We start from the raw sequence: 16,252 nt of genomic DNA on the forward strand, positions 1-16,252 counted from the left end.
CTTTCTTTCTTTCTTTCTTTCTTTCTTTCTTTCTTTCTTTCTTTCTTTCTTTCTTCTTCTGCATAAAGAATTATTTTAAAAATAATCACAAGTTAAAGTGGTATTTTTCCTCTGTACACATTATACCTCCACTCATCTCTTTTTTTACTCACCCCAAAAGAATGTTACCATTTGACTCATAAATGTGATAGGTTAATACTTTCTGTCACCGCAGAGCGCATTAACAGCTCTAATGCATGTATTATCTGTATACACTGTTGCCTGTCAATCCTGTGCATATATGTCTAGGGCCAGCACACTTGTATTACATACACTGAATACTTTGTACTCTTCACAAATGTTATCACATTTCCCCCATACTGTTTAGTACACAAAAGAAGATATATGGGGTCAAATGTCATTCATGACTTTCTGCTCATCTATAGACTGGGAATACACAAAATAGGACTGTTGTAGCCAAAGGATATTTTACTGCAGGTGGGGGGATAAGCTGTTCTAATTTTTAAATGTAAAATAAAACACTTCCATTAATAGTGTTTTTTTCCCATTAAAGCCTTAAACTGCATGGACAATTGTATGTGTCCCATATTCATATTTGGGGGCAGATTCACTAAGGGTCGAATTTCGAAGTAAAAAATACTTCGAAATTCGACCCTCGAATTGAAATCCTTCGACTTCGAATATCGAAGTCGAAGGATTTAGCGCTAAACGTTCGTTCGATCGATCGAAGGATTTTTCGTTCGATCGAACGATTAAATCCTTCGAATCGAACGATTCGAAGGATTTTAATCCAACGATCGAAGGAAAATCCTTCGATCAAAAAAAGTTTAGCAAGCCTATGGGGACCTTCCCCATAGGCTAACATTGACTTCGGTAGGTTTTATCTGCCGAAGTAGGGGGTCAAAGTTTTTTTTAAAGGGAAAGTACTTCGACTATCGAATGGTCGAATAGTCGAACGATTTTTCGTTCGAAACGTTCGAATCGAAGTCGAAGGTCGTAGTCGAAGGTCGAAGTAGCCCATTCGATGGTCGAAGTACCCAAAAAATACTTCGAAATTCGAAGTATTTTTCATTCGAATCCTTCACTCGAGCTTAGTGAATCTGCCCCTTAGTGTAGCCATCTGGATGATTATTGACAATTTTGGATATTAAAATATATATGCTAAATTGACATCCATTACTCTCTTTTCTTAACCAGAATTAAATATTTCAATTATCTGGAATCCTATCTGAATTCAGCTTGTTGAACATCTGTTTTCAGAGGGGTCCAGATCAAAAAAGATGATCAGGGATTGTTTTGATGTAATCTAACATAACATTTTAGTGTTGTTTTATTTGTGATTAAAATATTTGCATCTTACTGTCAATTTATGTGGATCTTAAGGAATAACTGTAGAGTAGAATCATAATTACAGGTATGGAACCTGTTATCCAGAATGCTCGGGACCTGGGGGGTTCCGGATAAGGGATCTTTCAATAATTTGGATCTCCATACTTTGCCTACTACATGTAAACATTGAATAAGCTGGTTTTGCTGCCAACAAAGATAAATTATACGGCATCTTAGCATTGATGCTGCAATGTGCATGCTATAGACTTTGCATGCTTTCTCTAACTTCTGCTGTGGACAATGACATATGTCTCTTAAAATATGGATTGCAGAAACAGATAAACAGGAAAGCAGAGAGTACTTCTGAGTCTTACAGAGGTGGGAGAAAAAGTCAGTGCCAAAGGAAGGACTGACACACTGTGGGTTCAATGAACTACCCTGAGGTTCAGATGACCGGTGGTCTAATAAAAGTATTTGGGCCCTGTGATTGCTTATGAAGGCCCTTAGTACAAATATCACAAGCTGAAAGTGCAGAATCTGAAATACGAGATAGTATTTTACATTTGGAGTAGTTGAAGGGGAAAATTTTTAGCCATGTTTTCTTTTGCATCGCAAAATGTTGCTGAATAAGTAAATGGTGAATTGCCCATTAAAAATATGAAATGCTACACTTCATGGCAGATGTTTCTGTAAAAGATAGACATGTCATTCAAAATCGGACCTAGCACACAATATTTAACCGCAACAACAAAATATTATCCAGTTTAAGCAGCAGGTAGCTACAGGTATGGCACCGATTATCCTGAATGCTTGGGACCTACAGTTTTTTCAGATAAGGGGTCTTTCTGTAGTTTGGATCTCAATGCCTTAAGTTTACAGAAATATAAATATAATGTGCACATGAATTAAACCCAATAAGATTGTTTTGCCTACAGCGAGGATTCATTATACTGTATATTAGTTGGGATCAAGTACAAACTATTGTTTTATTACAGAGAAAAAATATATTTTTTTAAATTTGATTTAAATGAAGTCTATGGGGCAAATTCACTATGCGCCGAAGCGCCTAACGCTAGCGTCAATTTGCTAGCGTTGGTCATTTACGTTACTTCGCAAATTCACTAACGAACGCTGGCGCAAATTCGCTAGTGTTACTTCGCACCCTTACGCCTGGCGAATTTGCGCAACGGACGTAACTACGCAAATTCACTAACGCGCGCATTGTACTGAACGCTACCTTTTACGCTAGACTTCCTTCGCCACCTCAGACCAGGCGAAGCGCAATAGAGTAGATAGGGATTGCTTCAAAAAAAGTTCAAATTTTTTCTAAGTCCCAAAAAACGCTGGCGTTTTTTCTATATTATGGGTGATAGGCTGAAAAAGATCGAAAATTTTTTTGGGGCTCCCCTCCTTCCCCCCTACATTTCCTGACTCATGGCAACTTAACTATACAGTGGGCACATGTGTAGTGCAAAAAAAAATTTTATTTGATGTTTTGAAGGTTTCCCAGGCATTTGTAGTGATTGTACGTATTCCTCCATTGAAATTTGAATTTGGCGCCGTATGCAAATTAACCATCGCTAGCGTAACTTCGCTTCGCTTAGCGAATCAACGCTAGCGCAACTTCGCAACCTTATGCAACCCCTGAGCGCAACTTTGGATTTTAGTGAATTTGCGGAGCGCTGGCGAAGTGTGGCGAAGTGCGGCGAAGTTATGCCTGGCGCAACTACGAATCTTAGTGAATTTGCCCCTATGAGAGATAGCCATTCTGAAATTTGGATAATGGGTTTCCTGATAACAGATCCCATACCAGTACTAAAAATATGATATCTGAAATACTGAGGGTGAGGGTAAGGGTACAATAATCCCTGCATAATAAACATTGAGAACAGTGGGTACTGGAATCCATATCCTATTTCTGCTCACTATCAATGCTGATTTCTAAGGTGCTCTGATTGGTTTGCAGTGCCTGTATTCACCAACTGTTAGCATAGATCACTTGCATCTCAAGCACAGTAAGTAAGACAGTAAAAGTAAGGGGCATTATGAGGTAGTGGGTACTGACACGGTAGCTAATGATATGTTAAGAGGCAGTCTCTACTGATACCTTAAACATGTTAAAAAAAATAAAATAGAATCTCAGCGATGAAGCATTGAAGAAGTATCGCTTAAAGGGAAATTGTACCGCCTGAATATTGCCGGTGTCTATAAAATATACCACATAAAACAGCCCATCTATAAAAGTGTTTCATATTATTACAGCTTTTCCATTAAAAATATGCTTTTATAGTGCAGGTTGTATGTACCATTGGATACACTCACATAATAAACCCTTAATGTTACGGCAGCACATAAGACAACAGCTACTAGTTTCCCACTTCAGCTCTATGTGATGTTGTTTACTCACATCTTTAAAAGGACCTCTTGGGCTACATATACCCACAGCATGCATACTCTCCCCTACTTTCAAAGCACACACATAAACCTTATATCCCAGAGCTGCAGCCCAGGCAGTGGCATAACTACAGAGGAAGCAGACCCTGTAGTTGCTGGGGGGAGGGCCAGGAAGTATAGGGGGCCCCATGAGGCCCTAATTCATATACAATTTCAATAAATATTGGTAAAACAGGTCAATCTCTAGATAGTTTGGGGGCCTGAAAAATAATTTGCTGTGGGGCGCAGTAATTCCTAGTTACGCCACTGAGGCCAGGTAGGCAAACTAACACCCTACTATTAGCATCTGGAAAAGGATCAACAGTGTAAATGGTGCATAATGGCAGAATCAAATGGGACTGCTTCTAGGTCCATTAGAAGTACATTTCTTTAGCTACTCAGGAGAGGCTGATTTCATTCATGCTGCAACACTTGTATTTCAAAGCACTTAAATGAGCCTAAAGGTCATGTGTAAATGTTTGTGGTATCACAGGCTTTACATATCAGTGTGAGATAATTAAATTTAGCAGCCTAAGACAAATCTGCTGCTAAAGGCAAGCACCCCTATACCACATCACTGTCTCATTTAAACATCAAATCTCAAAGAAAAAAATCGGGGGGAAGGAACCCAATTTTAAAAAAATCCTTTAAGGAATAAAAAAGAAAGAAAATAAATAGTAAATCCTGATGCTTCGTTTTTCCCTGCAGCATTTAATCACAACTTCAAAGTTTAATTGGTCTTTTCATCCATCCCAGCAGAAAATAACAGTAATGGAAAGAGACAGGTCCAAACGCCAAAGATTAATTTTTTTTTGGCATGTCCTTGCAAGGAGATAACCCTGTCTTCTGGAAGTCATTACAAAGAGAGAGAGACAAAGTTGGCTTTTGTATAGGCCTCCTTTCGCCAGGCTCTATTTCACCTTGCAGAAGCCAGCCAAAGGAAAATACTGTGGAGAAGTCTTATAACACCTATTTTTCACAACATCTCCAGCTCATTCACTCCATTTTTATTCTGTTCATAGTACTGGCAGTTTGATTTCCAGGATGCAGCATCTGAAGCCATATTGGTGAAGACACTTACTGAACATCATTTAAGACTGTAAAATGCGCATGTAATTTTGTACCTGTCCAAAAAAAGAAAACATAACAGATGAGCCCGCTGTGCTGTGAAAACAAAGGCGTATCCAGTACTGAATACAAATGGAAGCCATCAATTTATGACTCATACAGTAAATTAAGAAAATATTAACAATGTATTCAGAAAATACCAAACACTGATGAGGAATACAGAACTTTTACAGTACTTAACCAAGTTTTAAAGGATTTGTTCACCTTAGAGATAACTTTTAGTATGATGCAGAGAGTGATATTCTGAGACAATTTGCAATTGGTTTTCATTTTTTATTAGCATTAAGCATTCTGGTAGCCAGGGACCAAATGACCCTAGCAATCATGCACTGTTGCATGAGAGACTGGAATATGAATAGGAGAGTCTGAATACAAATACATTTGTAGCCTAACAGAGCATTTGTTTTATAGAAGGGGTCAGTGACGCCCATTTGAAAGCCGCAAAGAGTCAGAAGAAAAAGGCAAATAACTATAAAACTAAAGAAAATAGATAATGAAGAGCAATTGAAACGTTGCTTAGAATTGGCCACTCTATAACATACTAAAAGTTAACTTAAAGGTGAACCACCCCTTTAACCATTTGGTGAAATCACTCCAGCCTGTCTTTTAACTGATTTTGCCCCTGGGATAAAGTGCTATATATCTTGGGAGTTTTTGGTGCAAAATACTGACAAATATTCTAAAAGACAAAACAATTGAATGAATCGAATAATGATTATTTTCTTGTAATAATTACTAGTTACATTTCTAAGGTGTTCATGAGGCAACTTAGGGCTTTACTGGTAATTTCTTTAACTTGAGATTGATTCTACAAAAAACAGATTGGTTAAACTTCTAGTCAGATTAATTTAAATGATTGTTACTCTATTTCATAGGTCATTTATTTAACTTGAGAGCTGTTGAATGCACATTGGCATAGACTGTTCTAGTAAGGGTGCTTTGGCAAACTACATGTTTGTTCTTATGTTTGCAACTCCATAGATGCTTGGGGTACTTTTATCCTGCTTCTCTCAAGGGTAGAGCACTGCTACATGCAACTTGTCACCACAGCTGGACCCTCATAGAGCCTGGGCTATGGAAACAAATCCTGCTCCAGGGCATAAGTATATAATTCAAAAGTGATAGTGGCACCTCTAGTTTTGTTCTTAGATCTCTACTTTGATGGCAATAATAACTACTAATGACAAAATTACTGATGTAAACCCACAAATTAGTAAGATATATTGTTTTAAAAAAACCTCATATGGAGAAGGATACTACTGCTTGTAGGGGGCAAGTACTACTGATTTCAGCCTCTCTCACACCCACTCAGGTTTATTTTTTTCAGATGGTACTTTTAACTTATTCCCTCTTACTAGGTTATAGTGTGTTTCCTGCCTGCTTGACTTTTCCTGCGCTACTCCAGTTCTGGGGGTTAAAAGGTTAATCTTGCAAGCATTCCTGGCACAAATCCTTCTGTTTGTGCACTGCAGAGAAGGCAGACAAGGGCCACACATTATCAAGTAAGCCAGAATAAGTTAAAGCACCATTAAAAAAATGAACAGCACAGAGCGGTGCAGAAGAGGAGTTTTGCAGTGCGGTGGAGGAGCAGTGGATTGTTATTGTATAGTCACATACCTGAACATGAAGGAAGCAGCAGCACTGTGATAATGAGGCTGTAGACCCTGACCCTGTGTGGCTACGTAGTATAGGCCCACAACACCATTTAACTGTGCTGCCAGATTCTTCATAATAATGTGGCACTCTCTTAAAGGAGATGTGACCTATGTTCAATTTACAACAAACAGGTGAGATTGAGAAAAATTGTCTAAAGGACATATAGGCATATTTTGATGAATAATTCAATTATGCTAAAACCTGAGAAGTGTTCCTATACCTTTATGTGTTTATGACATCAACTGTTTTTTGCACTTCTGCATACTGGGGTGATACGTGCAGTTCAGTTATATGTGCATGTGCGAGAGAAATAATACAAATTAATTAATTAATAATTGGTCATTGTGATATATATTTGATGGAAAGGCAATAATTTGCCACCATTAAAAGGGTTGTTCGTCTTTAAATTAACTTTTAGTATGATGTAGAGAGTCATATTTTGAGACAACTTGCAATTGGATTTCATATTTTATAATTTGTGTTTTTTTGATTTATTTACCTTATTATTCAGTAGCTCTACCAGTTTGCAATTTAAGCAATCTGGTAGCTAGGGTCCAAATAACCCTTGCAACCATGCCTTAATTTGAAAAATTGATTGGGATAGGAATAGGTGAGGGCCTGTATAGATATGTAATAAAGCAATAACAATACATTTGAAGCCTTACAGAGTATTTGCTTGTTACATGCAAGCTGGAAAGAGTATGAAGAAGAAGACAATTCAAAAACTATAAAAAATAAAGGACATTTGAAAAGTTTGCTTAGAATTCTATAACATACTACACATACTAAACGTTAACTTAAAGGTGAACCACCCCTTTTAGATTTCCATCTAAGTCTAACGTTGCATTTTTCAGAAGTAACATTTCTTCTAGAATGATTGTAGCATGAATTCTAGAATTATAGCTATAATTTGAATTGCACTGTATATAGTAATTGTGGACACATTTGTTGCACTCTCACTGCACGATAAATTGCCTGGGTGTAAATTGCAAGAAAACATGTACAGGTATAAGATGCATTACCTGGAAACCCATTATCCAGAAAGTTACGAATTACAGAAAAGCTGTCTCCCATAGACTCCATTTTATCCAAATAATCCAGATATTTAAAAATGATTTCCCTTTTCTCTCTAATAATAAAGCAGTATCTTGTACAAAATAAGATATAATTAATCTTTATTGCAAGCAAAACCAGCCTATTGGATTTATTTAATGTTTACATAGTTTTCTAGCAGTTTTAAAGGAGAACTAAACCCTAAAAATGTTTTATATACTGAACTTATTGCACCAGCCTACAGTTTCAGCTTCTCAATAGCAGCAATGATCCAGGACTTCAAACTTGTTACAGGGGGTCACCATCTTTGAAAGTTTCTGCTATCAAGAAGCTGAAACTTTAGGCTGAAGCAACAAGTTCAGTATATAGAATATGGCTTTTTTAGCCATATTCATTTTTAGGGGTTAGTTCTCCTTTAACAAAGCCAGTAAAAGATAGTTAAGTGCATCATAAGGACACCTAGATTTAAATCTTTGTTTATAGCAATACCTGATCTTCCAGCTTTTTTTATGAAGATTATTTGGAACAGGTCTGTTTTATGAAGATTATTTGGAACAGGTCTTCCAACTCAGCTGTACTCTCATATGGTTGAAAACCCTACTTTTACCCTGGAGGCTATGTGATTAACAATGGTATAGCTGAAATTACAATATTTCCTTGGTTCAATTGATTGCAATGGAGTTGCAAATTGCACTGAACAGATGATTTAAATAAATGTAAAGGGACTTACTCAGAAACAGCTGAAATCCAAACCTCAAATCTATAAATGTTTGGTGAAGTGTGGCAAGTGTCATAAATTATTTTCTGACTGATTACAGCTCCTACATTTGCTCCTGGTACAAGAACATGATGGCAAAGGCTTAGTAAATAATTATTTCCTTGCAAGCATTTATTGAGTAAACACAAATGTGGCTAGTCCTTGGTACTGTAGAATTGGGAACACATGTGCATATATTTCAGTTCAGGTCTACAGAGTAACTCAAGCATAGTACTTTCTACTCTTTTCTTGTGTCCTTTGTGTGTTTTAACTTAAAATAAATATAAATGTGCTTTTGTATATATTCTTTACTTTAAACTATGTAGAGATAAAAAGCATTGTATAGTAATGTAAGACATATTTCTGCATATGCATAGAGCATAAAGCGGTGTCTCTTCAAGCACCTGCTATTTCTAGAACATTCTTCATTCATTGATTCATTTGGTGTTGTTTTGGTGGAATCCTATGACAAAAATTGCCAGGATCTGTTGAAAATGTATCCATTCAATTAATATTCTTTTTACAGATTTTTCAACAATTGTTAACTACATATCATGTACATGCCAGACCTCTCATTTCAAAAAACCCTAAAAAATATTCACTTTGAGAAATGCCTTTCATCACCTTTCAGTTATGCATAATTTTTCACTTAACGCAACAATTCTAGAGCTTCAATAAGAGTCTGCAGAAATCTTTAATTTCCCTGGACGTTCTCCATATCAGCACTCACTGGGATATCCCTTTCCCCATGCCCTATCATAAGGATCCTCCCCAAAGCTTTAAAAGCCACCCCACCCCCTCTGTGTCTTTTTTTCCCTTCTGCTTTCCTTGATTGGAAGCAGTATTTTTTTGCTTTTTAACCTTGGGAAAGCATTAGGTGAAATGGCAACTAGGGGCTGGGTTTTTTTCCCCTGCACATTACTTCATATCTTCGGTGCTGTTCTGCTGGAAGGTAGGACAATGCTGTTATGGTATGCTTGATTCCATGTGCCTTCCTGATTGTCTCAACAGCATCCAGCTGCAAGTGCTTGTCCCCTCATCCATGTGCCTGCCAAAAAGCGTTCTGTGACAATGGTGTATGGCCCTGCACCCTTTGTATTTTTGTGGATGGGCGCAGGAGGTGGAAATAAGCATTGGCCTGAGTCTGATAATCTCCATTTTGTTTGGTTTCCTTGCGTGTGGAGATATTTTTTAAATGGAGTTCTGAGCCAACTGCCTCACTCACAAAGTCTTTCCTAAAGTTGTGTATTAAGAGGTTTTCAAGAGGAGAAGAAAAAAAATAGGCCTGGCACCCAACCCCATAGTTTTTAAACTTTGGGCTTGTGTGGTGCACTACAGAGAGGTAAGTTGCCTGATTGTTATGTATCTGGGCTGCTTCAGCTGAATGTAATAAGGTATTCAGCTAGGGGTCTGGTTCTCCTCTATCTCTACCTGAACGTACAGGGTATGGCAGCAGTCAGGTGTTATAGTTACTTGCAGACAGTGGGGATTGCATTAAACTTTTCAGCTTCTCTGCATTGTTATGTTATAGCAGTTTTTTTTTGCAGATTTTTGTAATAATCTCTGAAAACCAGCTAATGGGTTGCATACCTGAGTAGCTTCCATGGAATATAATTGTAGGGATGTGAAAATTTAGACACCCTCGCATAGTATTGACAGGCACATCCCTAGTAATATGGACGCCTAAATGGGTCCTAATGGGGACATTGTGCTTATGTAACCCCTGTAGTTCTCACAGTGTACGCTAGATGGCACTGTGTCATAGTATAAAGGTCTTGGGAACCATCCTGTCTGGGTCCATTACTTTAGCCCAACCAAGCAGGCTGGAAGGGAATGGGTAGTGTGATCCTAGGAGCAGTGGCCCTAGTAAAGTGACAGCATACTCTTTTATAGATCACTCTAGGAGTGATAGAGAGGCTATATAGTTGAGCAGCTCAAGGCTCCAATGAGGATATTAGAGGGATTAAGATCCCAGGGTATTACTGACCCAGAGTAGGGACAAAGTGTTGAGACAGGGAATGATAGGAATTCCCCTAGATGCAACTTAGAGATCCTGAAAACTGGGCAATACCTCCTCTCCAGTTGCCTACCTCTCTGCTGATGTGTTCCTGGCCTGTAGGGATAAAGGCTATACTGGTACTGTGAGTATATGCTGCCTTTGTACTATATGTTCTCTATGCTCCATTGTGGATCTGTGCTATGTTAAATAAATACTGTTCTTGGTTAAGCATAAAAGAACCTCTGGCGCCCAGTTCTTGTGCATTGGCACACAGTTACACTACACCCTGCCTCCACCCCGCTGTGAGGGCTTACCCTTGTGTAAAGAGAGTCTCATTTGTGGTTTCACACCACATGGAAAGTAGCTAAAACTGAACACAGTAGTGTCAGTTTACTATAGCGCTACATAATCATGTGATCAGCTACACCCCTGATCTTACCAAAGAATTGCTCCAGTCCTGTGTTATGGCTGTTTGCTGCTATATTGGGTAATGTGCTGAATCCATTCACTTGCAATATAAGGTGTTACAGCAGCTAGTGCAGAGTTATGTGGTAAACTCTGAAAACTGGCTAATGGGATACATATCCGAGTAGCCTCAGCTGAATGGAATCATGTGATCAGCTACACTCTTTCCAGAGAGTTGCTCCAGTCCTGTATTATCTGCTTACTGGTACATTGGGTAATGCACTGAATCCTTTTTTCCTACTATTGAAAGTGTTATTATAGTTATATTAGTTAGCCAATAAAGGTATAATAACCTTTATACCACTTTTGTTATTTTTATATTTCAAAAGGAATGTCCTGTAACATTTTTACTGGCTAACACGGTACAGCAACTTTACTTGCAGTTAGAACAAAGTTTATAGCAATCTCTGAGAACTGCCTAATATAATGCATACCGGAGTGTATAATCCTGTATATCATTTCATATGAGTATACATTCTACCTGGACTTTCAGAGAATGGCACTAGTACTGGGTCATGGCTATTAGAGGCAGATTTTATTTGCTGCATTAGGCCTGGAATTGTTCATGTACCTGGCCAGTAGTAACCTGGCTGTGTGTTTTTATTATGCAACATAGAGTTGTAGTAGTGAAGTTTCTGGCAATCTGCTGAAGGCAATCATGTGATCAGCTACAGGTGTGGCGAGACCTTGGCTTACAGGGTATAGCACCAGGAGCTTGGAGGTATGCCTGTTGTTACTTGTTTTATTGGATGTTATCGTCCTTTAGGAGTCTTCCTCCACTTTTCTGGTGCCCAAGGTGAGTTATATGGTTGTTGGTTTTAGAAAGCCATCTGCAATATGAGTATTTCAGAGTCCTGTATTCTGATTACTTAAAAGGTGTGTAATGTATTGAACTTTGCACAATGCTGTTCTTGTTCTTTGGCCATGCTCTGGGGGCCCAGAGCTGAGGGGTGGTGTGGTAGTAGCAAGTAAACACTAATTATTTTGGCAAGCAGAATTCATGATTAGTAATCATCTGCCAGTCTTAACTAGTGATGGGCAAATCTGTCCAAATTCATGAATCGCATTGAAGTCAATGGGCGTCAATATAATTTTGACGTATTACAATTTTAATGCACACGACTATTCTGACGCTCGCCAATAATTTACGTGGATTTTTTGCCGGTGAATTTTTGCTGCAGTTCCGCAAATTGATTAGCTGGCGGCGAAACACAGAAATTTGACGCGAAGTCTGCCTTGCCTAATTTATTCGCCCATCACTAGTAAGTAATGACAATACTATGATGTATGGTTTACAATACTGCACACTCATTGGTGAATTGATTATTTAATGAGGTTCTGCAGTGATTTGGGAACCATATATTATGTATGCCTAGGAAGCAAATATTTGGGGCCCAATATATTAATTTTCAGCAAGCGGTGTCCAGTAATAATTGGGTTGTAAGCATAGGAAAAGCTTCAGCTGATTGTAGTTTGCTTTACTGGGCAATGTGCACATAAGCTGCAGCCCAAAATGTTTACTGCTATTTTCAGAAATTCTAAATCTGTGATATAAGCATGCTGCAGCTGTACCAAATATGCCGCAGTTGAACTGTAGTGTCACTGGGCCTGTAGTATTTATTTGGACCTGGTATAACTGAGGTTATAATAGGCTGACAACTATTATTCCTCTGAATTGCAAAGATTCTGAGTAGCATTATGATGATCTGAATATGGTTTTCTGTGCGCTGGAGAGAGTCACTACTCTAGCAGTATACAGGCTTGGTTAACAGCATATGACTTGCATGCCCTACAGGGCTCTCTGTATTAATCTATGGGGTAGACCAGTCAGAATTTAAGTTATTTTGAGACGATTGAGGGGCTGGTTCTATGACAGTCCCTTCAGAGTGTTCGACTAATCTTGGCATGGCAAAGGTCTACCACAGTACTTCAGTAAGATGCCATAATGCTTGCTGGTATCCTCTGTTTTGTAGACCTAAAGGCTGGCAGGTTGCAACTGGTCTTATGACATCTTCTGTATTACAGTAACTCAAGCAGAATAATAAGATGGCTTGTAAATCACATCTTAATTAGGTTGCTGGGTAGCTTCTCTGCCTTGAGAATTGATGTATGGATGAGTACTTGTTATTTAAGCTATTCTGTATTGTTGTTGGCAGTAGTAAGGTGCTTGTTACCTCAAGCAACTGGTAGATAGCTTTAAACTAGCTAAGCTATTGTCATTTCTGCTATGTTCAGGGATGCTAACCCTTGCTATTGTATTAGATGTAGGGTTTTCAGTTATATGTTAGAGCAGTTGCTATTATATACTGTACATATTCCCTCAAGCGAACATAAATGCATAAATTGCTCTTAGAGGTCCTGGTACATTACTATTTTGGTTGTAAGTTTAACCCTGATACATTGGAAAGGGAGGTGTCACTTACAGGGGAGTCAAATCCACAGTAGTTCAGCATGACCTATGATTTTTAGATTATGAGCTGCTATCATATTCCTTGGAGGAAAGTTTTAATATTGTCATGCCTAGAGCACAGTTAACTGGTCCAAGTTATTGCTTAGGCATTAGTCAATTACTTGACCTGAATTATACAGAGTGTCTCTAGCTGGGACCAAGCTTGGAACAGGGTGTTTTCGGCTTCCATCAGATTTAGTCAGGACAAGGGATTAACATTGGATATGTTGAGCAGGTGTGATCTTGGTCCTAGTTGGGATGTATTGCTTTGTTCATGCCAGGTACTTATGTTGGTTGGGAACATGCCTTCCTGTTCTCGGGTCATTTGTTTTTTTTCTAATTTTGGTTCTGTACATTACCGCAATGAATTTTAAATGAAACACACAGATGCAATTAAACTGCAGACTTTCAGCTTTAATTCAGTGGGTTGAACAAAAAGAGTGCATAAAAATTTGGTTTTTTAACTTCATTAGAGGGGCTCAAAAGTAATTGGACAAGTTAAAAAACTGAAAATAAAATGTTCATTTCTAATACTTGGCTGAAAACCCTTTGCTGGTAATGAAAGCCTGAAGTATTGAACTCATGGACATCACCAGATTCTGGGTTTCCTCCTTTTTAATGCTCTGTCAGGCCTTTACTGCAGCGGCTTTACCAGGCCCCTAAAACCAGGCGGGCCCTAGGCAAGTGCCTAGGCCGCCTTGTGGGTAATCCGGCACTGCCTGCATGGAGGCAAAAACCTAGATCTGCTAAGGTCTAACAGGTATCTTCCAATTGTGATGCCTTTCTCTCTTAGGGGGTGTTCATTACATCTGTTCTTGGTATGCCTCTTCATAGTAAAATTCTGGAAGTTGGTTCTATGATCTCTCGGGCAAGGTCCTCCTCTCGATATAGGGATCTGAGATGGTCAGGTTGGGGTTACTGTCCGTGTGAGTTCCTTGGTGTAGGACTGGGTCCTAGCTCTCTTCCCCTATCTTGGTATTGAGATCAGATAATCCTATATGAAGTCTCCTGTGGATAAGCGCCTAGTTCCCTCCCAACAAGAGGCATACCTTGGGGGTTAGTAGTTTAGGTGGTGTTGTTTTGTCTTGGATATAGATGAGAACTTGGCACCAGAAGGCTTGAATTTGGGGGTATGACCAGATGAGGCGTAGGTAAGGTGCTTCTGCACTTGGGGCACTGTGGTGAGTCACGTTTGTTCATGCGGAACAGCTTACTTGGGGTTAAGTGGAATCTGTGTAGGATTTTTAATTGGATCAGTCTATCTCTGGTTGAGACTAGATAGTCAGTCAATATGCCCTGTTAGTTGCCTCTTCCAAGTCATCATCCTTTAACTCTGGGATGTCTTTGCTCCAGGCTACACCTGCTGCATTGAATGGAGGTTTAATGGTAGCTAGGATAATTGAGTATAGCTTGGTGGCAAGTTTCCTGGTTGTAGTGGCTTCAAGGGTTGATTCTAACTTAGAAATTGTAAGGTCCATGGTGTTCCCTTGAAATTGGATATTAGTGGCCTGTCTCAACGGAAAGTAGTATTACCAGGGGAGAGCCTCCTGGGTTTCGACATGTTTTATTTCAATCCTTGGGAGTACCACTCCATCCTTAAGCAAGTCCCCTAGTGTGCATAGACCCCATTGTGGCCAAATTTTGTACTCCGCTATGTATTGCGGGTGTGGGAGGAAAGAATTTCCCCATAGGGGTAGATGTGGCAAAAGAAGAGGTAGTGCAAGGTTACAAACTAAGTGCTGCCATCCATGCTTTGTAGTGGGTGATTATAACTGGATGGGTTTTGTGTAAATTGGGAGGTTTGTGGAATGTAATGTATGAGAGTGACTCCGTTGAGCTTGCTAGAGTGGCCTGTAGTGGGAAATTCAGATTATATTGGTCTGGATTAAGCCACCAGTGCATATAGTAATCTGGGCTGTGGGAAGACCAATCCCCCTTCACTGACTGGAACCTGTATTTTGGCCCTATCAAACCTGGGGGCTTGTTTGCCCAGAGAAAGGCTGTTTGGGCAGTTTCAATGGAGGTAAAGAAGGAACGAGGGATAGGGGAATTGTGGAAGATATAGAGGAACATGGGGAGAAAAATTATTTTTAGGAGATTGATACTGCCCCAGATGGAAATGGGCAGGTTAGCCCACATGTTCTGTTTGTCATAAATCGGATTGGGTCAAGATTGAAAGTTATGAAAGTGTCTAGATTTTTATGTACCATTCCAAGGTACTTGAATGATTCCACACAAACCAGAGGGGTGGGAGGGAATGAGCTGGGATAAATGTTGGTGTCAATAGAGAATATGCTTGATTTCTCACAACTGATTTTTAGCCCTGAAAATCGTGTGGTCCTGAGGACGTTGCCCGAGTTATCCAGGTATAACAGTATGTTGTCCAAGTAAAGAAACATACGTTCTTCCATTCCCCCAAGGTGAAGTCCCGTTATTTTGTTTGCTTGGTGGATAAGAATTTCCAAAGGTTCCACAGGGCAAAGAGGAATGGCGATAAAGGACATCCCTTTCGGTTGCCCCTATTGAGTTGAGTGCAACTGACAGGTGGCCATTAGACCTGACTCTCGCTACCGGTTGTTAATATAGTAGCCTCATCCATCTAATGAATTGGTCCCCCAAGCCAAATCTCCTCAAGATTTCCCAAAGGTATGGCCTTTCTATAGAGTCAAATGCTTTAGCCGCATCATGTTACACTACTACTCATGAGCCATGGTTGCTATGAGTTGCATGCAAGTTTGTAAATAGCCTTCGGATATTGACATTAGTGGACCTGTTGCGCATAAATCCAGTTTGGTCTGGCTCAACTATTTCCTCTATGGCTGCTTTAGCCTGGTGGCCAGGACCTTTGCAAACACCTTTGGCAACTTTGTAAAGAAGGGAGATTGGTTTCTTTTTCTTTCTTTTTCTTTCTTTCTTTCTTTCTTTCTTTCTTTCTTTCTTTCTTTCTTTCTTTCTTTCTTTCTTTCTTTCTTTCTTTCTTTCT

Source organism: Xenopus laevis, chromosome 1S (genome assembly GCF_017654675.1).
Source record: "Xenopus laevis strain J_2021 chromosome 1S, Xenopus_laevis_v10.1, whole genome shotgun sequence".
NCBI lineage: Eukaryota > Metazoa > Chordata > Amphibia > Anura > Pipidae > Xenopus > Xenopus laevis.